Source organism: Urocitellus parryii, chromosome 6 (genome assembly GCF_045843805.1).
Source record: "Urocitellus parryii isolate mUroPar1 chromosome 6, mUroPar1.hap1, whole genome shotgun sequence".
NCBI lineage: Eukaryota > Metazoa > Chordata > Mammalia > Rodentia > Sciuridae > Urocitellus > Urocitellus parryii.
Genome location: NC_135536.1, coordinates 149,787,964 through 149,805,372, shown reverse-complemented (window position 1 = coordinate 149,805,372; position 17,409 = coordinate 149,787,964). Strand labels below are relative to the sequence as shown.

The 17,409-nt window shown below is 37.1% G+C and overlaps 1 pseudogene; it reads left to right on the top strand.

Moving 5' to 3' along the window:
- The first annotated feature begins 10,660 nt into the window (after nt 1-10,660).
- Nucleotides 10,661-10,760, top strand: LOC113195451 (U6 spliceosomal RNA; annotated as a pseudogene).
- Nucleotides 10,761-17,409: the final 6,649 nt, after the last annotated feature.

The following is a 17,409-nucleotide window of genomic DNA, read 5'->3' as shown; positions in this document are numbered from 1 at the left end:
TGGAAATTATATTTTAATGATGGAGAATTTTGGACAATAAATACAAGATTTATGTATAATGTGCAGATTGTTGGTGAACAATGATGAACAACAACAACAAAAAAAAAACAGAGAAGGGAAATTTAATGCAAGGGATAGCAGGGCAGGATGGACATTTAGACTAAAGAGTCTAGGGAGCCCTTACCAAGAGGTGTGGAAGAGTGGGAGGCTTGTGTCAGTTAAAAATAAAACAATGAACCACCAAGTGGGGGAAAGATAATCATGGTGGCTGCAAGACAGGGAGACTAGCAAGGAATCAATTGCAATAATGCAGGAGAGAATGACAGTATTTGGATAAGGACAATAGCAGGGAGCCATGAGAAGTGGGAAGTTCTATTTTCAAATCATATTTAGAACCCCATCAGGACTTGATGATGGGCCAGATTTAGGATGCAAAACAAAAGTGTTAAAGTTGACTAACTACTATATCTTAGGCCTGGCCAAATGAGAGACTCGGATTACCCTGATCAAATATACAGGATATTACAAAAGGGTTTGATTTGCAAAGAAATATGAGGCTCCCTGGAGCTGAGTTTTGATGTGTTTATTTAGTTCTATATATTACACATTCAACTTGTGAGGAAGTAAGGGAATACCTGGGAGCCAAAAAATGAAAAGGAATTTAAAACGCAATGCCACAACTTTCAGCAATGAACAATAAGGAGAAATATGGAGAAACTGACAAATGGAAATTATAATAAGAGACTAGATGCCTTTCAAAGTAGTTTAAAACAACAAGAATAAAATAGCAATATATAGAAAATCTCAACAACAAAATAATGGGATTCTAATATATGGAGCCTGTGAAATTACAGATTATGTAAAATTACAGGGTTCCCACTGGGTATATTTGTTTTAATTCTGTTCATCTGTTCACCAATCATTTATTGAGTTCCTCCTATTGACCAATTATATGCTTTACAGGATTACAGGAGGAACAAAGAAATTTAAGTCATAGGCCCACTGCTTAAGCCTAAGCAACCAGGCATAGTGCAGAGTGTGTAATAATGAGGGGGTATCATGGTGCTATCAAATTTGGGAAGGGAAAATGACAAGAGAAAAGTTGGAGAAATGATTCAAATTGTCTGAAAAGCAGTAGGAATTATCCAGCAAAGTATAGGATGCTATAAGGAGAAGTACAGAGAAGCATGGAATGTTTGCACAGCTTGAACTTTAGGGGGGAAAACAAGTGACCAGAGAGTAAAAGAGCATATCAGATGAATATTGGGACAATTTAAAACTCAAACTAATATAGTAATAGGTTGGTACTCATTAAATAGGTAATAATTCTTGGGGAAGAAAAATGTACCTGTCCATGTTAATAGAAATAAATGAATTAACAGGGAAATAAAAAGGAAATAAGGAAGTCTCTCTCTTTCAAATGAAAGAGAGAGAAAAGAGTGAAATATCAGTCAATAAGTTTAAGAAAGGAAGGGATTAGAAATCCCCACTTGACAACCACCAAGTCCTAATTGTTGCAGATAAGTATTTTATTGAGTGCTAAGACCAGTGTGTATTGTGTGTGTGGCGGGGGGTGGTCAGTGAGAAATGGAATAGCCACACCCAGTATCTCTTTGCAAGATACATATTAATTACAAATGGGAACTTTTCTAATTTTTAGAGGAGGAGCATAATGGGCATCACCTTAACCAAGACACCAAAATTAGCATGATTTTAGTAATGGACCAAAAGGAGGTCATATGTCCTCTGATGTTCCCTGGGACATAGCAGTATTTTCATGGTATTCGTGCCAGAAGTGCATAACAGAGTCTAATCATGAAGCATCACAGGACAGACCTGAAGTGAGGGACATTCTACGCCTAATGTGTCTCAGTCATGAAATGAAAGACTAAGAAATCTTTTCGTTTTTTAAAAAAATACTAGATTATAGATATGAGAATGAAATACAATTCAGGATTCATTCAGAATCCTGCAAAAACAACTGCCATGCTTCAGAGAACATTATTGGGACAATGGGTGTCTGGCTTTTATATGGTTTTAGTGTCCCCAAGATCCATGTGTTGAAGTTTGACCCCCATTGAGAGGTATTGAGAGAGTAGACACTTAATCCAACTATGATCCAACTAAGAAGAAGTAGGGCTCATTGGCTGAATCCTGGTAGCTTTATGAGAAGAGAAAGAGGGGCCAGAATGTATCTATGTTTCCCACACTGCACTGCTCAGGACCCTGACAGCAAGAAAGCCACTGACAGATTCAGCCCCTCTATCTTCCACCTTCAAATTTGCCAGCCAAAATAAACCTCTTTTCTGTATAACTCCCCTGGCCTGTGGCCTTATGTTTTTAGCAACTTAAAATAGACTAATATTGTGGTTAAGATTTAAATTCAGTCTTTATATTCAATTCATATATAGAGAGAATGTAAAACAGATGTCAAACATTAACCTTTCTAGTTGTAAGATATATATAAGTTGTAATCTAGTTGTAAGATATATGGGAATTCCCTCATAGTATTTCTATGACTTTTCTGTAGTCAAAAATTGTTTCAGAATAAAACAAAATGAAAATAAGAAAGACAAGGTCAAATAAAAAGTGGCCTTTTCCACCACATTATGGACCAGTCTATAAATAGGTAATACTTCTTAGTACCTTATCCAGTAGTCCTAGTGGTCACCAATTCTTGGTGACTTATCCAGCAGTCTTCATGGTTCATTCTGAAAATTTTAGGTCTCTGGGCCGCTTCCAGCAGGAGAGTGACTCACTCAAACTGTGCTGCTCCTGTGCACTGATTCTGCATTGACACCATCCCAAGGGAACATGCCTTTAAGGAAGTCTTCAAGTTTTCATAACTCCTCATCTGAAAAATATCCCCCTGCAGTTGTTAGGGCAAATTTCATCATAGCACTCCCCCATCGGGGGCTCACATTGCTTCCAGCATGTTCTGGGGATGCAATAATGAAGGTATTAGAACACATGCTGTCTTGCCCTGTAGCACATTCTCATAGGTCCATTGCAGGCCCAGGTTTATGCATAGTTGATGACTCTCACTTCTTTCTGCCACGTTGCTTTCTGTGGAGGCTGTGTCCACTCAGCTGTTGTATATGATTTATTGCTCCACTGCCTTTGAATGCCTTTGTGTCCCAACAAAGTAATCTTGTACAACACAGAATAAAGGTGTGAATACAAACTGAATTATTGAATAATTAAATATACATACACACATGTAATTATGTACTAAATATATATTTTAATTAGTGTACTAAGAGAATTCCCAATAACTTCTCTTTCTGGTTGTTTTGGGGGTCTGATATATACATTATATAAATTGTAAAAATTGTGAAAAATGAAATGTATATAAATATAAAAATGGATGCATCATTTTTTTTACAATTGTATAGCTTCCTTATAAACCAGTCTAAGCCACAATAATCCATGTATGTCTCACTCCACTAAGAAAATGTGGACATCATCCATGTCTTGTGCGCCCATTTAGTTGTGTGGAAATAGCAATGTACTCTTTAAGAAAGGGTCACTTTGGAGCTTAGGAGAGCAATGAGATGTTCAAATATGAAGTAGAAAAATATGTTGAATGCTATTTTCCTTTTTGATGTTTATTATCTCTTCGATATGACTTTTCTGAGTAGCTAATACATGCTATAAATTGTGCTAGGTCCCCAGACAGAGAAGACGAAACAGGCAAGTTCCAGAACTTAAAATTCTCCAGCAAAGAGATGGATGGATGGGTGGATGGGTGGATGGGTGGATGGATGTGTAACATTATTACAGATAACGATAGTGCTGTATAAGTAGTAGTAGATTTTGCAGTTAAATAATGGGGATGGTAGTTCAGATGGGAGAGTCAAAGAAGGCCTACCTAGGGCTAAGTGAAATCAAGGCAGAAACTTGAAATCAAAGAAGGAGGATGGGAAGTACTTCCAGGAAAGTCAACCATAGTAAAAGGAAGAGTTAAAAAAGTAGCCATTGTGTAAGGGTAGATGGAAGTCTGAGCCTGCATTGCTGGTTATACATAGGGAAGCTGGTGACCCAAGACAGCTGAGGTCTTGGCAAGAAGCTTAGGTCTTATTTCAATAGAATGGGAAGATATTAATGAGTTTCAAGCAAGGAATTACGTGATATAATTTACATCTTTTAAAGATCTTTCTAGCTGTATTGAGAAGGGACTGGAGGAAAGGGCAGACTGTGGTTTGCTGATGTTAGTAAAAACATTGAAGCTGAATGAACAGATCAATAGCGAACTAGCAAATGTCCAACCAAATGATAGGAAAGCTATTTTTCAAAAATGTGTATAGACAGAGTTGGATTGGAGAAGTCCTTTACCAGTCTACTTATTAGCTTTACATAAATGCTCTTTTATGGTCAATAGGTTTTTATTGACCATAATTTTTATTGAAGAATAACATACATTTAGAAAAACACATACATCAAAATGCACAGCTTCATGAGTTATAAAAATTTAAGTGTGCCTTTCTAATCACCACTCAGCTAAATAAATAGACCATTGTCTGCAACCATCCTGCTCCCTCCCTATGCTTGCTCCCCAGTTCACCTCCTTTTTCTTCTGTCTCCTCTTTCTATAACCATGACCTTTAGCCTGTAGATTACTTTTGCCTGTTTTTTAACTTAATGTGATGAATGAAATCAAATACAAGTTGCATATCCCATTTTCTGCTTGGGACCAGAAGTGTTTCAGATTTTTTATTTCTTTTAATTAGTGAATATTTGCATATACACAATGAGATATCCTAAGGATGAAACCCAAGTCTAAAGTTGAAATTTATCTATGTTTCATATACACTATGTACACGGCAATTTGATGCAATGTTTTCAGTGCATTTGCATAAATAAGGTTAGGTGTGAAATTCTTCATTTGTGGTACCATGTCTGTGTTCAAAAGATTCAAATTTTGGAGCATTTCATATTTTAGATTTTCAGATTAATGATGGTCAACCTGTAGCATGTTTTTTGTGTACCAGCCGATCATTCATTCATACTATACTATTAATATACTACGTGTTCATGTGTGGTTGTATTTCACAGTTTATCAATATGTGCCAATAATCCAGTTGGTCCACTGGTTAAAATTTGTATTGTGTCTAGTTTTTAGCTTAGTAATGCTACTATACCAATACTTTCCTTATCTTCTGATGTACATTTGGTTGTATGTGTATCAAATGCTGTGATTACTAGGTCTTGGATATGTGTAGGATGTGCTTTGGTAGATATTGCTGAGTATCAAGTTGTCTTACCAGTTTCACTGTAGGAGGGCTTTGGTTGCTTTGCCAACACTTGGTATTTTCAGTGTTTGTAATTTTAGACATTCTGGTGGGTATGTAACTGTCATCTGAATTTAACTTCACTGATGATTAATTAAGTTGAGCAACTTTCCATTGATTCTTGGTCATTCAGTTGTCCTCTAGGGAAGTATCTGTTCAAATACCTTTTCACTTTCTTTTGGATTGTCGATTTCTTAGTAACTTCTTCTGTATGGGTTCTGGATAATAGCCCTTTCTTTACTCTATGGATCACAATAATCTTTTCTGAGAGTCTTTCCTTTTCACCCTCTTTATGATGTTTTCAAGTGAAAAAAAGTTCTTAATGAGCCTGCTTTATCATTTTAATGATAATTTTGACAGACTGTTTCAGAAATCTTTGCCCATCCCAAGTTCATGAATAGGTTCCTCTATTGAGGCTTTATTATTTTACCCTTCACACTCAGAAATACCAGTCTGCAATGGCAATTTTGTCAAATATGATCTCTTTCATAAAGCTATATGCAAAAGCATGTCAATGTTCAAGTTTGATACAGGAACATAAGTATAGCACCACAAAAATGAGGTGCCAGACCAGAAGATGTCAGTTAGGAATGAATGAGCAGGAATCACTTCCCTTATTGGACAACTCAGGCTGATCAGGAAGATAAAGGAGATATCAGATGGTTGGGGGATATAGGTATACAGTAATCTGGGAAGGCAAACTTTTGAAAAAGCAATTAGAATGCTATTGTCAGCTACTTCTGTCTGGTCATGTGGGGGGTACCCCTTACCTAGAGACTCCAGGACTAAGGATCAGTGGGAATATTGAAAATTAAGTTACCACCCCCTGATTGGAAACATCTGGATGTCTAGAGGATGAGAAATGGGACCAGACACATTCTTCAAAGTTTCAAAGCAAGGTATGTACCTAGATTCCCAGGACCTGAGACAAGCTGTAATTGTGTGGAGGCTGGCAGGGGCTCAGTAGCAATAAAGTAGCAAGAGAGCACTAGGTGGGCATCTGATTCCTAGGATGCTGAAATTGCTAAAAGTAATGATTAAGAACAGGCATGTAGCCACATGGGGCAAGAAATCTGAAAGGGAGCAATAAAAAACCTCCATCCTGTGCAAAAGATGGAGTGTGGAATAGGACCCCCGGGTTAAACTTCCCCTCCTCCTGCCTCTGCACCACCATCCCCAGCCCCACTCAGCAGAAGATGGGTGGCAAGCACAGGCCTTTTAATGCAGAAACATCCCTTCTGAATTCTTCCAGCTAAATGCAATTTAAAGAGGTCAGAGGAAGATAAGCGTTTTTTATTACATCCTCCAAGTCTTGCTCATTCAGTTTCCTTTTATTCAGGTAGATAACTTCTGACCTTCAACAGTGCCCCAAATAGAGTCATATATCACTCAGGACCTATCACACCTGTGGGAGAGAAAGCCTCCAATAGTCCAGTGTCTCTTGCCCTGGAGCATATCTGTGTTTCCTTGCTGCTGCACATGTTTGTTCTCCAGAAATCTTTGCCAAAGTACAGAAAAGTAGAAACACAATAACCGTATGTTGAAGTAGGCAAGGAAAATCCTCCACCAGGCCACTGTCCTGGTATGATATGTGGCCTCCCAGCCACTGAAATTATATACAGAGGGAGTCACTTAAACAATGCAATGAAAGCATCTTTATCTGAGATGACAGGAACATAAAATACATTCCTCCTCCATCATTTCCAGTGGGGTTGAATATGCATTGTTCTCCTATGTTGTTTAAACCTCAGTGTGAACCAGGGAACCAGCTTTCAACCTTAAAACCAACAGATTTGTGCGAAACATCTAGCTTTGAGAGATGTCAGAGAGGTAGAGTCTTTCTCATTCTTGGTCTGCATTTTTCATTTTTCAAGACTCTGTAGGTATTGCAGATATCATCATTCCATTTAGAATTTATTTTCCCTGGGGAATCAGGAGTCTTCAGGGTGATGTACAGCAAGTGAAGTTTGCAGAATCATGGAGACTGGTGATAAATAAGGTGAGACAAGAGAAAGGGAGAAAGAAAAGAAGGAAAACAATTTTGAGCAGAGAAGCTAAAACCAAGTAATTCTATTTAAAGCCTAGGGAAGAAATAAGATGTACCAAGAGGCATTGCCCTGTTTGCTTTTGGAGTCAGCTCCTGGGAAACAGGCTAACACAGGAGGTATAACCAAATCAGGACATTGCCCTCCTCTGGGCTACTCCCCAATGGTATAACTGAGAACCTGCATCCCACATCACATTTGTGTACATGAAAGTCTTTTCCATCTCTCACACCTCTGTATAGGAAACTGTTTTCCATAACCAGTTATGGAAATCAAGCTTTCTTCATCCACAAACTAGCCAGCTAACAAGATTTAATTTAAAGTTCCATTCATAGCTGCTCACTCTGATCCTGGTTTTGTTGTTATTATTGTTGTTTGTTTTGTTTTTTGTCAAATCAATGCTCGTATTTTGTGTGAGACCTCTGTGAACCATTAACAGACTATAAAAAAATAATAATCAGTATACCCAACACTGATTTAGACTTACCACAACCACATTTGGCTTTTGATGTTGGGAGTCTTATGCTGCATACTGGGAGGTTTTCAGTCCTACTGTGCTTTATTCCCTAAGATGAGTAACTGATTTGCATTGCATGCTCTTGGAACTAACTTGGAGGAGTTAGTGCCATTTCTTTTTCAATATCCTACCTAAAGGATCTCCTTTTTTATTATAAATTTTTTATTCTAATTTGTTATATGTGACAACATTATAATCCATAGTACACATATAGAGCACAGTTTTTCATATCTCTTTTTGTATAAAAGTATTTTCACACCATTTGTGTGTGAACATGTACATGCACATGTACATGTACTTAGGGTAATGATGTTCCTTTCATTCCACCATTTTTTTACACCTCTTGCCCTCTCCCTTCCCCTCCCTCTCCTTTTCCCTGTGCTAACTGAAGTTAGTCAATCCCAAAAAAACAAATGCCAAATGTTTTCTCTGATATAAGGAGGCTGATTCATAGAGGGGTTGGGAGGGGGAGCATGTAAAGGATCTCTTTTAACTTGGGATTTGATGATACAACCAAAAATAGTCTCCTTGAAAAGAATGGAACCTTCCAAATGGAGGCCAAGAATGTGAAGTTTAGTATTATCTCAAAGGCACATTGATTTAAAATGTAGTGTATTAAGAGAAAATCTGAGGTATGGTAATGCCTACAAATGAGGGGACTGATGGCTTTCATTGAAATTATAGTTGTTATTCATAGTTCCTAAGAGAAAGGGACATGCCATGTCATAGAAAGCCACAGAAAGAAGCACCAGGATTGGTCAGGAGACAAAGGGAGAAAGCAGAACTGCAAGCAAGCATCCTGGTTGTACTGTTAAAGAAAGGAATGAGGAAAATAGGGTATGCAAACTTAGGATTGGCTGATTTGAATAATTGCTGTGGGCTCTGGAGCATGTTGCTATTTCAGGTTGTTTGGTACCTGGTCCTAAGGTGATTTGGGCAGATGGGTAGAAGCTTGGAATGTGAGACTCCAGTGATTGGAGTTGGTTGGGGATGTGGAGTCTGTATTGGTTTGTTTGCACATGAAAATTGCCTTGCTGGGAGAGTTGTTTACTATCCTTAGGAATAGGGATAGCTCTGGAAGGGGAATGCCTCTAGATCTGTAAGGCCTCAGATGTCTAAGCATTAGAATACAGGAAATATAATGACATAGTTAATATACAACTACACCTGTAGCAAGGTGCTAGCTCATTTTGAGATATGTAGAAGCACAGACCTGACCAGGCATAGTGTCCTGTCCAGCCTAACTGAGCTTCCTTACCCATTGCTCAATGAATTTCCACAAGCTGTATACTTGAGGGAGCTTCTCTGCCCTACTTCATGACGTCCTTCAGAGTCAGGGTTTTGCTCACCCCTAGTCTCTTCTGTAGCTCACAACTGTCCATAGTTGTTCCTAGTAATTTTGACTCCTCTCACATATTAGTCTACTAACCCCAGGTGTGCAAAAACACCCTTGCTGTGGGACACTCAGTGCACACCATGGAACCCAAGTTGGGTATTGCTTCACCTGAGGACTTGGGACTAACAAAGACAACCTGTCCTATCCATGCAGCCATTCTGAAGAAAAGATGTTGAAATACCAAAGAGGTTTCCATGTCAACCCCAGTTGGCTGTACTTGAGATTTAAGTACTTTGAGTAGGGAAAGTTAGCTTTTTCTGTCCCTATTGGTTACTGCCCTGTTATAGTGGTGCTATAATATTAGATTGAATCTTTTTGCAATGTTCTGTAAAGTCTCACGATCTCCCTCCCAATTGTTCAGCAATTGGAAGGACAAGTTCATGGGTCTCCTCAACCTTGTTTCTTTGTTGACATCCCTCTCTGCCGTCTTTCCTGGGTTATACCCACAAACTTTCCCCTGATACAGGGTCTGGGGTATTGCTGGTTCACTATTTCATGCCCCATTTACATTCCGGCTACAGTAGCAGTGATAGTGCTGAACATAAAAGCACTTATTTATTATACCTCTTAGAGGAACTGTCTTGTCTTTTGCCATGCTCTAATTGGATTGTTGGGTCTTTTAGTACTGGATTTTGAGAGTTCTTTATATATTTTGAATACGATTTCTTTGTCAGCTATGTGGGTTACAGATATTTTATTTGGTTCCATGGCTTGTCTTTTCACTTCTTTAAAAAAAAATCTTAAATGACATGTAATAATTGCACATACATATGAGATACTCTGTGGTATTTTGTTATGTACAATGTATAATTTTTTGTATTTTTGTCACCTCAAACATTTATCACTTTTTATTTTTATTTTTTAGGTATATATGATAGCAGAGCATTTTTTAAAAATATTTTTAATTTTCATTGGACCTTTATTTATTTATTTATATGTGATGCTGAGATAGAACCCAGTGTCTCAAACATGTGAGGCAAGCATTTTACCACTGAGTCACAATTCTCACCCCAACAGTAGAGTATATTTTGGCATACAGTGCATCTTTAAAATTCTCTCCTCAAGCTATTTGAAATAGCTTTTCACTTCTTAGGGTCTTTCACAAAGCAGATGATTTCAATTTTACTAAAGCCCACTTTCTCAATTTTGTTTTTGAAGTCAAGAGGCCCTATATCCCAAATGTTTCCCCCTATGTTTTCTTCTAAAAGCCTTACAGGTTTGTGTTTTACATAGAAACCCATGATTCATCTTGACTGATTATTGTATAAAATGTGATATTTAGGTTAGGTTGTTTTATTGTGGTTTTGCTGATGGGCATCCAGTTTGCAAATGGATATCTGTCTGTGGAGGAGTCTATCCTTCCTCCATTCAACTGCTTTTGTACTTTTGTTAAAAATTATATGGCCATTTCTTGCTTCAGCAAATGTACTAAAAATGGAACAATACAGAGAAAACTATCATGGCCCCTATGCAAGGATGATGCGTAACTTTGTGAAGCATATTTTATTAATGCCACTGAATCATATACTTGAAATAATTTAAATGATACATTCCATGTTGCTTTTTATATTCTTTTTTAAAACAGTAATTTAATATACCAACAATGATTGAATTATAACTCAATTATAATTCACTTCAAGTTGGCAAACTGTATGATATGTGAATTACATCTCAATAAAGTTTTTTAATGTAGCCAAATGCAAATGATAATAATAAATCAATTGGCTATAGTTGTGTAGGTATATTTCTTTGCTACAATTATAACTAAACAAGTATAGTTATAATGCCTTTGTAGTTTTAATTTTGCTATACTTGTATCTATGAACTTGTTAAGCTCATATATTAGTTCTAGGAATCTTTGTAGATTCTTTGGGATTTCCTACGTAGAATATCATGGCATTTGCAAATGTAGATGCCATGGTATTTATTTATTTCTTCCTTTGCTACCTGTATGCCTTTTGTTTCCTTTTCTTACCTTTCCACTTATTGCTCTGTCTAGAATTTCCAGTATCCTGTGGAATAAAAGTGATGAGAACAGGTCAGGCATGGTGGTGCATGCCTGTAATCCTAGAGGCTAGGGAGACTGGGACAGGAGGATCATGAGTTCAAAGCCAGCCTCAGCAACTTAGCAAGGCACTAAGCAACTCAGTGAGACCCTGTCTCTAAATAAAATACAAAATAAGGCTAGGGATGTGGCTCGTGGTTACTGTGTTCCTGAGTTCAATCCCTGGTACCTACCCACATCCAAAAATATGATGAGAACGGATGTCTGTGCCTTTTCCCCAACCACAGGGGAAAAGAAGTCAGTTTTAATCATTAACTATATTGTTAGCTGTTGAATTTCTGGATTTCTGTATCAAGCTAAGGAATTTCCCTTGTGCCTCTAGTGTTCTGAATTATTTTTATGATATAGTCATGTGACTTCTATTCTTTAGCCAATTAATGAGGTAGGTTACACTGATAAATGTTTGAATATTGAACCAGACTTGCACATATATCACTAAGTTCTTTTGCTTAATTTTAATCAGATTTGTTTTGTTAATAGGTTGTATGTTTCTACATATTTTAAAGATTAACCTCTTGGCTTGAAAATATTTTCTCTGATTCTTTAATTGCCTTTTCATTCTGTCATTTCCATTGTTGTCCAGAAGCTGTTTAGTCCAATGTAGTCCTGCTTCTCTATTTGTGCTTTCATTGTTTGTGTTTTGGGATCTCACTCAAGAAATCAAGAAGTTTTCCGCCTATGTTTCTTCTATAAGTTTTACGGACTCAGGTCTTAAATTTAATTTTTTATCCATTTTGAGTTGATTTTAGTGTATAGTGTAAGAACAGTTTTTTTTCTTTTGCATGTGACTATCTAGTTTTCCCAACACTATTTGTTGAAAAGACTATATTTTCTCCGCCATGTATTCTTGGCACCCTTGTAGAGGATCAGTTGACTGTATATGTATTGCTTGCTTTCTGGGTTTCAATTCATTCCAATAGTCTGTGTGTCTGTTTTTTTTTTTTTTTTAAGTTGTAAATGGACACAATACCTTTATTTTTTATTTATTTTTATGTGGTGCTGAGGATCGAACCCCAGTGCCTCATGTGGGTGATGCAAGTGCTCTGCCACTGAGCCATAATCCCAGCCCTGTGTGTGTATCTGTTTTTATGTCACCACCATATGATTTTGATTATTGTGGCTTTATAACGTATATTAAAATGAGAAAGTGTGATACTTCCAGCTTTATTCTTCTTGCTAAAAAATACCTCAGCTATATAGGATATTTTGTAATTCCATAGAAGTTTTAGTATTCTTTTTATTTCTGTAAAAATGCCATAGTGATTTTGATATAGATGTATTGGATTTGTAGATCACTTTGAGAAGTATGGATATCTGAACACCAGTACTTCTTCCCATTCATGCTCATTTTATCATTCATAAAATTTATGTTTTGTTGAAGGCCTTTGATTTCTTTCATCAGTGTTTTATAATTTTCAGTGTTCAGGTCTTTTACCTTTTTGGTTAAGTTTACGTGTCAGTATTTTATTTTATTTTATACTATTGTAAATGGGCTTGCTTTCTTTATTTCCTTTTTGGATAGTTCATTATTAGTGCATAGAAATGCAATGGACTTTTGTAGGTTGGTTTTGTATTCTGCAACTTTAGTAAGTTCATTATTATTTCTAATAGTTTTTTCTTTGCAGTTTTTCTACATATAGAAATCATGTCATCTGCAGAGATAATCCAGATAATAAAATTATCTGGATGTCTTCCATTATGCCTTCTTTCATAATTGCTCTGGCTAGGACTTCTAGTACTATGTTGAATGTTAAGTGATGAAATTGATCCTCTTGTCTTGGCCTTGAACTTAGAGGAAATTTTTCAGTTGTTTACTGTTAAGTGTGATGTTAGATGAGGGCTTTTCACAAATGGACTTTATTGTGTTGAGTCAATTCCTTCTAACCTTCCTTTCATTTATTTATGCTTTTATCTGAAAAGGTTATTGGAATTTTGGCAAGTGATATTTTTCTGTGTCTCTTGAGAAGAATATGTGATGTTTGTCCTTTATTCTGTTAATGTGTATCACATTGAATAGTTTGCATATATTAAACCATCCTTGCCTCATAGAGATAAACCCCACTTGGTAATATTGTATGATTCGTTTGATGACTGTGTGGTTTGATATTATTTAGTTAGTGATATTTGCATCCATGATCATCTGGTACATTAGTAGTTTTCTTTTCATGATGTATTTTTGCTTGTTTTGGTATCAAGGTGATGGTGGCCTCTTACAATGAATTTGGAAGTGTTCCCCTTTTTCTGTTTTGTTGAAGAGTTTAATTTGTCTTAAAATGTTTAGTAGAGGGCTGGGGATGTGGCTCAAGTGGTAACGTGCTTGCCTGGCATGCGCCGGGCGCTGGGTTCGATCCTTAGCACCACATAAAAATAAAATAAAGATGTTGTGTCCACCGAAAACTGAAAAATAAATATTAAAAAATTCTCTCTCTCTCTCTCTCTCTCTCTCTCTCTCTCTCTCTCTCTCTCTCTCTTTCTCTCTCCCCCCCTCTCTAAAAAAAAAAAAAAACAAAACTTTAGTAGAGTTCACCATTGAAGCCATCTGATCCTAGGCTTTTTATTGTTGGGAGGTGTTTGATTTCTCAGTCTCCTTTATTTGTTATTGGTCTTCTCAGGTTTTTTATTTTTTCTTTAATCAGTCTCAGTAAGTTATGTTTCTAATTATCCATTTTTTCTAGGTTGTCCAATTTGTTGACATGTATTGTTCAAAATAGTCCCTTAACATTCTATTTCCATACCATTAGTTGTAATGTCTTTTTTCATTTCTAATTTTATTTATTTATGTCTTCTTTTTTCTTAGCCTAAGAATGTGTTAATTTTTTTATCCTCCAAAACCAAAAAAAAAAAACCCTTAGTTTCACCAGTTTTCTATTCTCTAATTTATTTCTTCATTAATATTTATTGTTTCTTTCTTTCTGCTAACTTTGGGCTAATTTGTTCTTTTAAGGTCCTCGAGGTATAAAGATTGAGAGCTTTCTTCTTTTTTAATATAGATGCTTATTAGTATAAACTTTCCTCTGGGAGCTGCCTTTATGTATCCCACAGGTTTTGGTATATTATATTTTCATTTCCATTTGTCTCAAGATATTTTCTAATTTCCCTTTGACATCTTCTTTGACAAAACGATTGTTCAAGAGTATGTTGTTTATATTCCACATATTTGTGAATTATCCCAGTTTCATTTCATTCTGGTTGAAAAAGTGTTTGATACAATTTCAGTTTTGTTAAATTGGTTAAACTCATCTTGTGACCCAGCATATGATCTGCCCTGAAAAATGTACTACGTGGCTTAAAAATGTGTCTTCTGTTGCCATTGGTGGAATTTTCTATATATGTCTACTAGGTTCATTTCATCTATGTACTGTTCAAGTATGCTGTTTCCTTTCGTATTTTTTGTCTGGATAATCCATGGATTATTGACAGTGGAATACTGAAATCTCCTACTATTATTGTATTGCTGTCTCTTTTTCCCTTCTCTGTCCATGGAAGCAGCCCCTGTAAATTTCTACAGCTTTACTTCCTGAGACAGCTGGGTACCTGAGCCACAAACTCAAACAGGTCCTTTTCCTTCTTACCATCTAATTTTTGACTGTCCTGAGTGCCTCCCTCCTGTCCCTGGTCCCTGAGGTCTCGCTCTTTCCCTGTGCACCTCTATGCAGCACTAAAGGTCACTGCAAGGATATGATGCACAGTGAAGACGGGGAAGCCTGCTCTGCTGTGGGCAGGAACCTCTTTCATGAGAACTTTCCAGGCTGTATCCACATGGAAGTGCCACTGAACAAAATCTAGGTCCTGGTGGCCCAGTGGCAGGGGCTGATCTTGAGGACAAATACTTGTGGCACACACGCAGATATGGATCTTGTTTCCTGCCCATTCAGCTGGATTGATTGTGGCCTAGCTAGGAGGAAAAAAAAAAAAACAACTTTTCTGTGGTGAATGATTGGAAGGTTTTAATGATACTGTTGTTTTTAATATAACAAAGATAGTATATGACTATTAGGGAAAGTTCAGAAAATACATAAAAGAGCAAAGATGAAATTAACAATTACTTAGAATCCTATTACTCAAAAGCTTGTGACTACATTTTTTTTCCTTATTTTTATTATAAAAAATTAGTATCTATGGGCTGGGGCTATAGCTTAGTAGCAGAGAGCTTGCTTAGCATGTGTGAGTCACTGGGTTTGATCCTCAGCACCACATAAAACTAAACAAATAAAACAAAGGCATTCTGTCCATTTACAACTACAAATTATCAATATATTCTCATGGGAACCAATGACTCTGGATGTGTAGTCTTGTTTTCCCCAGCTCAATTCCATCTCTCAGGATACAGTTTAACCTTCCATACTTAAAATATATATATATATATATTTTTTAGTTGTCATTGGACTCAATACCTTTATTTTATTTATTTTTATGTGGTGCTGAGGATTGAACCCAGGGCCTCAAATTCTATCACTGAGCCACAACCTCAGCCCTTCCATACCTTTTTTTTTAAAAACTTATACAAATATAACTATTTATAGAGCTTTATTTTATTTCATTTTGCCTTATCAAGGTAATATATCCCTCTGCAAATTGCTTCTTTCAGTTAACAATAAATTGTAGACATATTCCAAATATACACACATACATATTTTATGTGTGTATGTACATATATATACATACATGTGCACATACAGACATATATGTACATACCCACACATACATGCATGCCCACATATATATGTATATACACAAAACCCACATTTTTTTTAAAAAAAATATTTTTCAGTTGTCAATGGACCTTTATTTATATGCTATGCTGAGAATTGAACCCAGTGCCTCACATGTACTAGGCAAGCACTCTCCCACTGAGCCACAATCCTAGACCCCCAAACCCACATTTTTTAGGTAGCTGCATAGTATTTCATGGGCAGCAGGCTAAATATACAAACATTGTGCACAGATATGCAATGCCATGGAGGTTTGTCTTTCTGTGATTGATGTGTCTTCCTATGCTCTTTCTCTCTTCCCAGAGTGGGAAGGACAGAGAGGTTTCAACTTCAGTCTTCGAATCAGTGCTGTCCTGCACTCTGTAGCTACAGATCCTTCTTTGGAAAATTCTCCGTCTTCCCAAGCCCCTGCCTCCTCTTGGCATCCTGGCCACATAACAGTTGGACAAATACAATACTTTGGGAACAAAAAAGGCACTTTTAATAATGAGTCTAGTTGTATCCAGGAATCTTACAGCTATTCTTGTGCTAGTCTCTACGCTAGGTGCCCATATGCATCCTATTTGAGTACAGGCTGCTGCATACAGAGCAACATGGGGTCTATCCAAGCCCAGTCTTCTGCTGACACTTCTGTCCACATCTGGCAGAATTCCTGTTCTCTCCTAGGACATGTTCATGCCTGAGAATGGGTGAAGGGAATCAACCCTCTTTCTATCTCTGAATCTTGGGTGCTTCATCCTGTGGTCCTTAGTAACCCTTCCCTCAACATGCATAGCTGGAAGGTCTGCCTAATGACCTCTCTGCAGAAGCACACTGAAACTTCTGGATCCTTGCTCTTCATGAGCACAGCTTAGCATGACCTGTGCCTTCCCACTCCCTTTCAGCTTTCTGCCCCTCTTCTTCCCTTTCCTGAATATCTTTCGGCACTACCCCCTCATATTCCTGCATTCTGCTTAGATTCTTTCCAGTCTTCTCCCACAATCCCAAAAAGAATCCAATGTAATCCATCCTTTTATTTTCTCTGTCATCCTCTCTGACATTTCTCTTCATGGAGGCTTTTGGCCCAGGAAGTGCACAGGACATCCATATCTATCCTTGTCTCCTTTCCCTGCCAAGTCCCTTGAGGCAGTAGGCTTTTCATTTCTTACCATCAACTCTTGAGGTTCCCCTGTTCCTGGCAGATAGTCACATTTTATGATCTAGTCTAATCTAGGTCTCCCTCAAAAGGCCCTTGAGATGCTAATGGAGCTGTTGGAATTTTAAAAATTGCTTACTTGCTTTTTTATCTCCACTAATCCTGGATTTCTAGACTATGTTTTTGCTAAGGAGATTAAGAAAGGTCAGCATAGCACTAAGACTCAGAGCTGATCAGTAGTCTCTTTG